The following is a 13,716-nucleotide window of genomic DNA, read 5'->3' as shown; positions in this document are numbered from 1 at the left end:
CAAAAAAAGGAATCCTTCCTTTAGAAGAAAGATGAGAAATTCCTGGCCTAGATGTAACACAGTGTCGATCATGTTCACTTTGTCATTCATTTTTTGCTTATCTATTTTTTTTTATTACAAAGGAAGGTGTATTGGAGAATGGAGAGTACATATAAAAATAAGATAGATAATTTCTTATTTTATATCGCCTAAGATTTTTCCCATATTGCTTCTTCTCTCTTTTCCTAGAGAACCATATCGAACAACAAAGAATTTTTAAGAAAAAAAAAAAGAGAGAAGCAAAGAGTAATCAATAAAATTAAACACTGCATTCCAAAAACATGAAAATAATATCCAATATTCCATACCTGTGGATCCTCTCCCCCCACACATATACCTCTGCAGAGGATTTTGCAAAATTTCTTTTCATAGCTCTTTTTTGCGGTTGTACTTGTTCCCCTAGTAGATTCTTTTTTTTAATAATTATTTTAAACAAGAAATTTATTTAAACAACAAGATGTTTGACTTGAAGGGAAAACTATCTAGAATCAATTTTTTATAGTAATTTGTCCCTACTGCGAGACAGAGATTGCCCTACATGTAACAGCTACTTACAAAAAAGTTATAAAATTGTCCTTGGTTTTACAATGTTAAAAGAAAAACATTGAAATTATCCAATCAAACAAGTTATGCAAGGATTTTTGGTGTGTTTTGTTGTTGTTTTCTTTTGTTTTTTGTTAAGCAGTGAGAGCAAACTAACTTACTGGAATATAAAGATAAAATTTGAATGAGCATTCCACTAATGGAAAAAAGGGATATTTTCACCTAATCAGTTTGGTTTTTTTTACTCCCCATCTCCATTTGATATTGATCAAAATATACCATCAGCCATTTAGTTAAAAAAAAAATGCACATTATGCTTGTGCGTATATACCAGTTACTTTATGTACATAAATAATAAAGGAATAAAGGAATGGGGGAAGGGAATAAAGAGAGAAACCTATACTGCAGTAGTCAGGATATGGATGAACCAAATCTTCGTTTTCTAATTGTGAATATTGTTTTCCTTGGGAGCACAATTCTGGAGTAGAGTTGCATGTTCTCTTTTTAGTAAATGCCTCCTAATTGCGGCTGGAATACATCAATTTTTTCTTCATCCTCCATTTTCAAATATGCAGGTATGTTTGTTTCATTGATTGGTTGTCCATCAAATCGAATTTGATCTGTCTCATTGACAAACCCTGTTGTTCACAATAGGCTTTCATTCATTTCCTAAGTGGTGTGTGTCTCTTAATCTTAAATTGTATCACCGATCCACCTTGCCCTGGCATATTCAACTTAATATGGTCATTGTTTTCAGTCTTGACTCCTTCCTTAGGCTTTTCATCGGCCATAGTGAGTCCGGGAGTATTCTCAGGCGCAGCTTCACAAAAGAGGCACCAAGATAGACCACTCCTAGGGAACTGGAGTAGAAGCAGGATTGGCAGCAGGAAGAGCAAGAGGAGGAGAAAGAAAATGATGGTAGTGATGGTGAGGAAGAGGAGAAGAAGGAAGAGGAGAAAGAAGGAGGAGGAGGAGAAGGAAAAGGAGGAGGAGAAGGAAAAGAAGGAGGAGGAGGAGAAAGAGGAGAAGGAGGAGGAAGAGGAGGAGGAGGAGGAGGAAGAAGAGGAGGAGGAGAAGGAGGAGAAAAAGGAAAAGGAGGAGAAGGAAGAAGAGAATGAGAAGAGGGAGGAAGAGGAGGGGGAGGAGGGGGAAGAAGAGGCAGCTGTTTCCCCTAGTAGATTCTTAATACATTTATTGATTCATTTCACAAAGATTTGTTAGCAAATCACAAGCATATCTTCAAAAAGGTAGTGCTGAACTAGATGACTTTCTCCTTTAAAAATTTTCTTTTTTTGTTACATTTTGAGTTTTAAATTGTCTCTCTCTTTTCCTCCCAACCTTACTTTAGAGAATATCATATTTGTATGTGTATATGTATATATATATATATATATATATATATATATATACATATATATATATATACACACACACATATACACTCATACATATATACATATATGTATATATAACATTTTTATTTTTAAGTTTGAAGTTTATTTGAATAGTTATATACATATATGATACATATACATACATATATAATAAAAACTTCATAAGTTTTTAGTTGAGTTGAATACTCATATTACTAAGAATAGCGTAGTCATTCACAGTTAGTCTTTGAACAATATTGCCGTATATATCATTATCTTGGTTCTAGCCATTTTTCTCTGCATTATTTTATGCAAGTCTTTCCATGTTTTTATTAAATCAACCTATTCATCATTTCAGCATAATGGTATTCTATCACTGTCATATACCACTTCTTATTCAGCTATTCCCCAATTTATGGACATCTTCTCAGTTTCCAGTTCTTTGTCACTACAAAGAGAGCAGCTATAAATATTTTAGAATATATAAACATATAAATTATTTCCCAATATTGTCTTGGGAAATAGACCTAAGAATGGCATTGCTAGGTCAAAGAGTATACACAATATAGTTTTATGACCCTTTGTGCATAGTTCCAAATTGCTTTCCAAAATGGTTGGAGCACTTCACAGTTATATTAACAGTGTATTAGTACTCCAATTTTTTCCCCTTTCAATCATTTTAGCCAATCTGATAGGTATGAGATAGTACTTCAATGTTGTTTCAATTTGCATTTTTCTTATTAATGATGATTTAGATCATTTTTTTCATATGGCTATATATATATCTTTGATTTTTTCTTCCAAAAACTGCCCATTCATGTCCTTTGGCCATTTATTATTTGGGGCATAATTCTTAGTCTTATAAATTTGACTCAGTTCTTTATATTTTTGAGATACAAGGTCCTAATTTAAAAATTTCCTCCCAAACTTTCTGCTTTCCCTTCAATCTTGGCTACATTGGGGGTTTTATACAAAACATTTTTAAATTTGATGTAACCAAAATTATCCATTTTACACCTGACAATCATTTTCTTTTCTTTTTAATAACTTTTTATTGATAGAACCCATGCCAAGGTAATTTTTTACAGCATTATCCCTTGCATTCACTTCTGTTCCGATTTTTCCCCTCCCTCCCTCCACCCCTTCCCCCAGATGGCAAGCAGTCCTTTACATGTTGAATGGGTTGCAGTATATCCTAGATACAATATATGTGTGCAGAACCGAACGGTTTTCTTGTTGCACAGGGAGAATTGAATTCAGAAGGTATAAATAACCCGGGAAGAAAAACAAAAATGCAAGCAGTTTATATTCATTTTCCAGTGTTCTTTCTCTGGGAGTAGCTGCTTCTGTCCATCTTTGATCAATTAAGGCTCTCTTTATCAAAGAGATCCACTTCCATCAGAATACATCCTCAAACAGTATTGTTGTTGAGGTATATAATGATCTCCTGGTTCTGCTCATTTCACTCAGCATCAGTTCATGTAAGTCTCATCAGTCCTCTCTGTATTCATCCTGCTGGTCATTCCTTACAGAACAATAATATTCCATAACATTCATATACCACAATTTACTCAACCATTCTCCAATTGATGGGCATCCATTCATTTTCCAGCTTCTAGCCACTACAAACAGGGCTGCCACAAACATTTTGGCACATACAGCTCCCTTTCCTTTCTTTAGTATCTCTTTGGAATATAAGCCCAGTAGAAACACTGCTGGATCAAAGGGTATGCACAGTTTGATAACTTTTTGAGCATAGTTCCAAATTGCTCTCCAGAATGGCTGGATGTGTTCACAATTCCACCAACAATGTATCAGTGTCCCTGTTTTCCCACATCCCCTCCAACCTTCCCCATTATCTTTCCCTGTCATTCTAGCCAATCTGACAGGTGTGTAGTGGTATCTCAGAGTTGTCTTAATTTGCATTTCTCTGATTAATAATGATTTGGAGCATATTTTCATATGTCTATAAATAGTTTCAATTTCTTCGTCTGAGAATTGTCTGTTCATATCCTTTGACCATTTATCAATTGGAGAATGGTTTGATTTCTTATAGATTAGACTGACAATCATTTTCATCTCTTGCTTATTCATAATTCTTCACCTATTCAGAAATTTAATAGGTACTACATTCCATGTTTTTATAATTTACTTATGATATTTTCTTTATGTCTAGATCATGTATCCATTTTGACCTTACCTTGGTAAATGGTATAAAATATTGGCCTATATCTTGTTTTTGTCCAACTGTTATTCAGTTTTCCCAGCAAGACTGAATGACTTTCCAACTGAAAGCAAGATCTTACTGATAGTTTTAGAGGGGTCAATCTCTGCTACTAGGGGTACAATTCTCACAAGGCTAAGGATTTAGTCAAGTCTTAGTCTTTATATCAATAGTTATTTCCCTCATCCAATCTCTGTTTGAAGACCTCCAAAGAGTATATGGGCAGGGTGGGAGTGAGGGAAATACAGGAGCCCACTATGTCACAAATAATTCCCAAGCAGAACTGTTATCCAGGAATGAGCCTTTTTCTCTAGACCAGAGAGAGCCTGAACTTTTTACAAGGTCACTGAGATACATCCCTTTGCACTTTTTGTTCCCTTTCCCTCTCTTCTACCTTCTTTCTCCTCAGTTCCTGATGTTCAGTGCCACAATGTCCTCCAACATGGATTAACTATGCTTTTTTTTTTTTTTTTTTTTTACAGAAAGGAAGCAATATATAACCCAAGGAAAATTGCAACCCCTATTCTGCTTTAATAATCTTTCTTTCTACTATAACATCTGACAATGCCATAGTTAACATATAGTATGTGATCCTCCTACCTTTCCTGTATCTTTTAATTAGTAATAACCAATAATAATTAGTTTCTAATACAGTCCTCTTCTGAAGTCCCATTATGGCATGATTCCAGATTCTTCAGGCTATAAGAGAAGAATACAAATTCTGACAGGTCCTACCACCTGGAAAGGTTTCAAGTATGGATCCTGTGACAAACAACTGTGTTTGTGTGTAACCTGAGAAAGAGCCTGGTTAAATTTAGAGAGTCTTATCACCAGGTTGGCTGTGGTACTTTGTGGTATCTCACATTGCTTTACTTCTGACACACCATACTTAGTCATATTAAGCTACTTTCTTCCCTTTCTGCCATCCTGCACATTTCCACTTGGGCCTTCAATCAAACTTTTTCTCTATCCCTGAAATAGCCTCCCTTCTACTTCACCTAATTCCCAATTTCTTTTTTTTTTTTTTTTTTTTCTGCTGAGGCAATTGGGGCTAAGTGACCTGACCAGGATTACATAGCTAGGAAGTGTTAAGTATCTGAGACCAGATTTGAACTCAGGTCCTCCTGACTTCAGGGCTGGTGCTCTATCCACTGCTCTATCCATTCTATCCCCCTAGCTGCCCCTCCTAATTTCTTTTTAAGGCCTCAGCACAAATGTTACTTCTTGGTAATAAAACCTGCTCCTTCAAGCCTTTACGCAGCCCTTTATTTTACAATTATCTAGTATACTTACTGTATAACATTATGCATTATTTGGTATTTGTAATTTGCCTCAAATCCCTACTATACCATAATCTCCTTGAAGTTGGGCATCTTTTCTTATGTATAGCACCCTTACCTTTATATAGAGCTCCCTAAAAAACTAACTAGATTCAAAGTAATCCATGGATCTTCATCCACTCAAAACTATAGTTCAGCACCCACCATGTTCATCTTTACTAGCTAACAAGAAATACAATTCATTCATAATGAAAATACATTTAAAGCAAAAATAGAGTAAGAAAAGTGACAATCAAGCATTTATAGATAGAAAGTTAATGTTTATATCTAACATATATAGGACTGCTTGCCATCTTGGGGAGGGGGTGGAGGGAGGGAGGGGAAAAATCGAAACATAAGCGAGTGCAAGGGATAATGTTGTAAAAAATTACCCTGGCATGGATTCTGTCAATACAAAGTTATTATTAAATAAAAAAAAAGTTAATGTTTATATAGCACCTTCTACGTCCCAAGCATTGCACTAGGTATTTTATAATTATTATCTCATTTGATCCCTATAACAGCTCTAAGATTTAGGTACCATTATTATCCCCACTTTACTCAGGCATACCAAGGTTAAGTGACTTGACTACAGTCAGGCAGCTAGTACCTAAGGTTATATTTGAACCCAGAACTTCCTGACTCCAGGGCCAGTACTCTAATTACTGAACTACCTAGCTGCTTCAATATTTCCCACATAAACTAGGGCACACCCTTCCATGAATATATATACCATAAGTGGAAAGAGTGGTCACACCCAATCGGGGAACACATGTGAAATGATACCTATATGTCCAGGGTACATCAGTGGAGGGTCAGATATGAGATATATATTTGACTAGGGAAATGTATTAAGGATACCCATGTAGGGAGAATCTGTGATTAAGGTAAATGAATAGAAGGTACATATATAGGGAACATGTGTGGCCAGAGCACACATTTAGAAGGGCCTATATGTAGGAAGTGTGTGTGGGAAAGGCAGACCTAATTACAAGGGTAAAAAAAGGTCCTCAGCATTTTTTTCTCTCCATAATGAGAGGAAGATCAATTAGTTCCTAGAGTTTTAATTGCTCACCACTTTTCTTTCTAGAAGGACAGAGATCTGTCATTTCCCAGAACCTTAGTTCCTAGAACCTAAACTTTTTTGGAATACATAGACACAAGTAGCTAATTAAACGTTCAGGAATTTTTGTTTGTCTTTTAAACTATTCCCTGAGTTATTATAGAAAGTTCATGTAACTTCTTTGAACTAGAGACTGAAGTGCCCAGGCGAGAGAAAAACAGGGCAGCCAAAATAATGAAGTTTTAAGAGCGTTTATTGCTAGCTAGTGAGTGAACACCAAGATGGGAGGGGTCAGTAATGAGTAGCCTCAGGGCCATATATTTATAGAAAGAAGAGAGAGATATCAAAATGTTTCTTGATACATTTGTCATCATAAAGGAATTTCTATTCTAAACAAGAGGCAAAAAAAGTTATCACTCTAAGGGGATCATTCTTAGGCAGCAGTAAGCAGTATATCTTTAAGCTTATCAGGTTGTCAAGGTCTCAGGACTCTCAGGACAGTACATCTGGGTTGTTAAAAATACCATCTGCATTAGGGAGTGAAGAACTAGAAATAAACTTCTAACTACAAAGATTCAAGATTATGTTTCTCACGGTCCCATTTTGGGGTGCTTTTCCACTTCACTCCCCCCTTTTCTTGAGACCGTCAGAGACTGGACTCATCAGAGGCCAAGGGAGAGATCTTGAGGCCTGTAGGAGGGTCGGTTGCCCATAGGTTTTGTTGAACTCCTCCTTATCTGGAGTTGGCACATGTACAAGTAACTAACCCTAAGTTACATCAGTCCTAATGAACAGGAGGGGGGAGCTTGCAAACAGGGGAACTGAGGCAGAACAATTCAGGGAAACTGAGGTAGGGCCATTGAGGGAACTGTGGCACAACAGTTCAAATCATTGAATTACCTTCCTCTAGATACCTGGAAGGTCCCAGAACCATAATGTTGACCAACCCTATTTGAGTCAGATAAACCAAACTAGAAGTAGAAAAATGCAAGGACTTATATGGCAAAGGCAAGTCTCTCCCTGACAACCCCAAAGGTTCCCTGTTACAGCATGACAGATGGAGCACCATCTCAGCCAGAGAATCCAGTTTGAGATGGACAGTTAACTGTGTTAGGTGGTCTATAGTCATTTGTGCACTTAACTCAGCTTCTGCTTATATAGGGAGTAGCAGTGCTCAAGACAGTCGTGCTGCCCATTCAGAGAGGCAACCCACTCCAGGGGAGAAGGGTGAGGCCTGGAGTAGCTCCAGCTGTCCCCACCCAGAGCAACAGACAGGACTGCCACTAGGATACAAGTTCCTGAGCAGAGCTATGAGAGTATGCACGGTTAGATCATCAAGGCAGACAAACTCTGAACTTTAGAGGCCTGAAACATCCTTTGAGAAGGCTGAGATACCAGTTAAGAATGTGGGGTTACAGGACTGGAGACTGCCAAATCCCAGGGTACTAAAAAAAAAAAGTGCCAAACACTGAGTCTGCTAGGGCAACCCCAACAGAATAAGGGGTTTCAAAGTTAAAGCATAACCAGCAGTCATATTCCAGTAGGTTTAAGCAAGGAGTAAAAATGAAAAAGAACGCTTAAAGGACTTCTAATTCAATCTGAACTAGTGAGATAGGAGGTGGGCAGAAGTACCTAGGGCAAAGTGAACAGGAAACTAGGGGTTCCCATTCTTCTTCTTTCCTCAATTTCCTATCACTTCTTCCCTTCCTTTTTCTCTCAGGCACATGGAATCAACCAAAAAAAAAAGCAAATAAATTGTCAAATAACCATCCCATATATAAATCCCAAGAATGAATTCCTATATGTATCACAGTAGGGTTTCCTAAAAATCATTCAAACATAACAGCAACAGTTACACAATTTTAACAATTTCCATCCCAATCTCAACACACAATAATAAATGACCCATTCAGGATTTAACAGTCATTCATTAACCATTTTCCCATTCTCCGTATCAATCTATCAGGGGCAGGGGGCGAAGCATCTCATCCAAAAACTGCTTCATGCTGGTAAGGGGTGAAGACAGTCTGAGATAGAAAGACTGGTCCACAAGGACTGCTCAAGATGTGGGGAGGCCAAAATAGACCAGCCAGCAGCTGCCCATGGAAAGAAACATGCTTGTCTCACAGGACAGCCAAATGCCTGTTATCTGTAGTCCCAATAAAAACAGCAGTTAGATTTCACAGACCACTGTTAATTGTCCTCTCATTATTTAAAAACCTATAAAAACCTGAATATCTTCGGACACAAATGTCTAATAACAGATAGGCAAATGAGTGTTTAGCCTGGTCATCTAAGTATTTCGGATATAATGATTACATATAACCAGATTGGAAACAGCAAGATATGACATAATTGAATTGCATTAACAAATTCTACTGACCATTGGCTCCTATTAGGCACAGGAGGAGAAAAAAATGCAGAAATATTAATATAACATAATATAAAAATTGATCCTTCAACACATACAGGACACAGGATAAAGTAGCCTTAACCCAGGCATACTCCAGGTAATTGTCCCAATTACTAACCATCAGAGGGTGGAGCTTAAAAACTCCCTATAAATATAAATTAGAAGCCCAACAAATTTTACCTCTAATAACAAATTCCATTGAACAAAGTTTCAGGTAGATCCCAAATAGGTATTTACCATGACCTTATATTGCTAACAATAAGAAATTTGTTCCAGTAAGTTTGCAAGTCATCTTTCATATCTAAGTAGGCAGTGTCATAAGTCGAACATTATACAAATCATTTTGCTTTAAAATACCTAATACATGGAAAAATTCCAAATTACATATTGCCTATAACAGAAACATACAAAAGGACAAAGAAAAAAACTGTTATTTTCATAAGTCCTTTAAATGATGGGCATACAATCAATACAATCAATTAAAACTTATACAGAATATCCTAATACCACATAAAATAATCTGAAAGATTCTTTAAAACATTAACTAAACTTTAAAAAATAACTTTACCAAATTATAGATCACATTTATAACTATATTCCTTAACCAAGGAAATCATTATGTATCCAAAAAACAAAAACAAATATAGGCTGTCCCTTTAAAATCACAGTTGCTCCTGTCAGCCGGCTGTGACTTGACAAAAAAGTTTGGAACATATTTAGTGGGGGGAAGGGAGGGAAGAGGAGAGGGGGAAAGGAAGGTGAGCTAAATCTGCACAAAAGATTCCCCACACAGAAATCCTTCCATTAAAACTCTTCCTTTTTCTCTTCCTACTTAACTCTTCTCTTTCCCTCAGCTACATACTATAAACACATTTTACCAACCCTTCTACTAGATGCTCCATTGCTAAAGTAGCAGAAGCAGTGGGGGGGGAGGGTGTGAGTTGAATCTTTACCTATGAAAACAAAAGATCCTCTCCCGTTTTTCTTACCCCCACCTCTTTTCTTTCCTTACTCCTAAAACCCTTCAAACCTACAACTGCTCCTACAAATCAATCTTTCATAAATCACCATCATTCTCCTTTCTTTTTCCCTTTAGAAGTTTAAAGATTCACAATACAGTAAATAGCCAAATAATTCTACAAAACCCACATGTTCAGCAAACATAACCCATAATGTTAATAAATTACCCAATGTTTCAGAAGCAAACCAAAGTTGTTGTTGTTTTTTTTTTTTAAGTTTTTCTTCCTTCTGCCTGAGTGTTTCAAGGCCATTAGCATAAACTTCTTTTTCCCAGGTGGCATTAAGCAGATAAGGTTTTATCCCTATTACTCCTCTCTAGCAGATTTTGAAAACCTGCTTTTCAGGGAAAACTTCCCCACTAGTTTATTTTATTTTATTTTTTTTTAATTTTTTATTTAATAATTACTTTATATTGACACTCGTTTCTGTTCCGATTTTTTTTTCCCCTCCCTCCCTCCACCCCCTCCCCTAGATGGCAAGCAGTCCTTTATATGTTGGATATGTTGCAGTATATCCTAAATACAATATATGTTTGCAGAACTGAACAGTTCTCTTGTTGCATAGGGAGAATTGGATTCAGAAGGTATAAATAACCCGGGAAGAAAAACAAAAATGCAGATAGTTCACATTCGTTTCCCAGTGTTCTTTCTTTGAGTGTAGCTGCTTTTGTCCGTCATTTATCAATTGAAACTCAGGTCTCTTTGTCAAAGAAATCCACTTCCATCAAAATATGTCCTCATACAACATCGTTGTCGAAGTGTATAATGATCTCCTGGTTCTGCTCATTTCACTTAGCATCAGTTCATGTAAGTCTCGCCAGTCCTCTCTGTATTCATCCTGCTGGTCATTTCTTACAGAACAATAATATTCCATAACATTCATATACCACAATTTACCCAGCCATTCTCCAATTGATGGGCATCCATTCATTTTCCAGTTTCTAGCCACTACAAACAGGGCTGCTACAAACATTTTGGCACATACAGGTCCCTTTCCCTTCTTTAGTATTTCTTTGGGATATAAGCCCAATAGAAACACTGCTGGATCAAAGGGTATGCACAATTTGATAATTTTTTGGGCATAATTCCAGATTGCTCTCCAGAATGTTTGGATTCGTTCACAACTCCACCAACAATGCATTAGTGTCCCAGTTTTCCCGCATCCCCTCCAACATTCATCATTATTTTTTCCTGTCATCTTAGCCAATCTGACAGGTGTGTAGTGGTATCTCAGAGTTGTCTTAATTTGCATTTCTCTGATCAATAATGATTTGGAACACTCTTTCATATGAGTGGTACCCCACTAGTTTAAAAAGTTTTTTTGTTCTTTTACTTACAAATTAGTACAACAGGTTAAAAAGTTTAAAATCACCAAAAAAATTTTATACCAAGCATAGTTGCAATATAGAAATAAACAATTGCCAAATTTCTTAACCATTGTTCTAAAAACTTAACAGAGCTCTTTAAATCAACACAACAGACAGACAATCACAAACACAGAACAACAATTACACAGATATAGGAGGCACAATTACAACATTAAACAAAACATTTAACATATACAGACTAGGGGCTATTCAGAAACCTTAGAATAGACCTGAGGGAAGTTGTTGCAGCTTGAGAACCTCCCTCCCAGAATCCAAATAGAGATTTTTAGGCCTCTGAGTCTCACCTTGGTGCATCTCTCTGCCTTCACAGAGAATGCCTAGAGAACCAGATAATGCCCAAAGGCACTCAGAACCAGAATTGTGTCACCGGCACACAGAACCAGATAGACACAAGTACACTTAAACACAAAGAGACAGTAGACAAACAATTCTGGAAAACAAAAGACAGACAACCTGCAAGGGCACTCCAACAGCATCCCTGTGGAGGCTGGTAGGCGTTACTATTGCTGTGTCTAGCGTAACCACCTACAATCCTTGAGTACTCACCCAGAATTAAACTGGTTCCCAGAACGATTAAAACCAATTGAGTCAAATTTATGTCTCCTCTCCGGTCTGCAAAGGTGGATTACCGAAGTCTGAGGCCAAGGTCTCTTGTTGGCTACCCTCTAGAGCTGGTAATGCCCTTTGCCTTCCAGGGAAAGGGACTGGCTGTCGAACAGAGCCAAAGGCTATCTCGCTAGGAAGCCTCCAAATGAAGTGCCCATGTGAGAGAAAATATAGGACAGCCAAAATAATGAAGTTTTAAGAGCATTTATTGCTAGCTAGCAACTGAACACCAAGATGGGAGGGATCAGTAATGAGTGGCCTCAGGGCCATATATTTATAGAAAGAAGAGAGAGACATCAAAATGTTTCTTGATACATTTGTCATCATAAAGGAATTTCTATTCTAAACAAGAGGCAAAAAAAAGTTATCACTCTAAGGGGATCATTCTCAGGCAGCAGCAAGCAGTATATCTTTAAGCTTATCAAGTTGTCAAGGTCTCAGGACTCTCAGGACAGTACATTTGGGTTGTTAAAAATACCATCTGCATTAGGGAGTGAAGAACTAGTAATAAACTTCTAACTACAAAGATTCAAGATTATCTCAAGGTCCCATTTTGGAGTGCTTTTCCACTTCAAGACTCCATTATTTGAGCAGGACCAGAAGATCATTATTTACTTTAACAACAATACTATATGATGATCAGTTCTGATGGACGTGGCCTTCTTCAAGAATGAGATGAACCAAATCAGTTCTAATAGAGCAGTAATGAACTGAACCAGTACACTCAGAGAAAGAACTCTGGGAGATGACTATGAACCACTACATTGAATTCCCAATCCCTCTATTTTTGTCTACCTGTATTTTTATTTCCTTCACAGGCTAATTGTATACTATTTCAAGGTCCGACTCTTTTTATATGGCAAAATAACTGTTTGGACATATATACATATATTGTATTTAACTTATATTTTAACATATTTCACATGTATTGGTCAACCTGCCATCTGGGGGAAGGAGGGAAAAAGTTGGAACAAAAGGATTTGCAACTGTCAATGCTGGAAAATGATCTATGCATATATTTGTAAATATTAAAAGACTCCATTATTAATTTATACCTCAAGGAAGCCATTGATAATTGTTACCAAAAAAATATAGTCTGTCGTGACCTGTTCTTTTTTTTTTTAATTAGATTTTATTTTGAGTTTCAAATTCTCTTCTTCCAACATTTTCTCAACCTCCATTTAGAGAAAAACACAAAAAATTAAATATATAGATTGTATATATATATATATATATATAGTATATATATGTAAGCATATAAAGTTTGTGTGTATATATATATATGTACATACATACACACATGTGTATAGTTCAGCAAGACAAATGCCCACATTAGTCACATCCCCAAAAAATTCTTCAATATGCACTGAGTCTGTCACTTCTCTATCTGGAAGTGAACGGTATATTTCATCAGTCCTTTGGAACTATGGTTGGTTCTATTATGTTTATCAGAATTTCTGATTATTTTGAAGATATCTGTCTTTACAGTATTGTTTTTATTATATAATTTGTTTTGATTCTGCTCACTTTTTATCAGTTGGTACAAGTCTTCCCAGGTTTTGTAAAACCATGCCTGCATCACTTCTTATAGCACAATATAGCATTTCAACATATAATATATGTATATATATTATATATATACACATATATAACACATATATATAGATAAGACCATAAATTGTTCAGTTCCCCAATTAATGACTCCCCATCAATTCCAATTCTTTGCCAC

General features: G+C 36.5%; 1 protein-coding gene and 1 pseudogene across 1 annotated transcript in view; both read right to left on the bottom strand.

Annotated features, from left to right (window-relative positions):
• Positions 1 to 12,025, bottom strand: part of NXPE3 (neurexophilin and PC-esterase domain family member 3) — a 56,894-nt gene extending 44,869 nt beyond the window's left edge. Inside the window, exon 1 of the mRNA XM_051985214.1 lies at positions 11,928 to 12,025. The gene's annotated coding sequence lies outside the window, so the exon portion shown is untranslated. The remainder of the gene's footprint in view (positions 1 to 11,927) is intronic.
• On the bottom strand, positions 909 to 1,558 carry LOC127554019 (small ubiquitin-related modifier 2-like; annotated as a pseudogene).
• Positions 12,026 to 13,716: the final 1,691 nt, after the last annotated feature.

This window comes from Antechinus flavipes, chromosome 3 (assembly GCF_016432865.1).
Source record: "Antechinus flavipes isolate AdamAnt ecotype Samford, QLD, Australia chromosome 3, AdamAnt_v2, whole genome shotgun sequence".
NCBI lineage: Eukaryota > Metazoa > Chordata > Mammalia > Dasyuromorphia > Dasyuridae > Antechinus > Antechinus flavipes.
The sequence above is the reverse complement of the archived record's forward strand: the minus strand, read 5'-3'. Positions and strand labels throughout refer to the sequence as shown.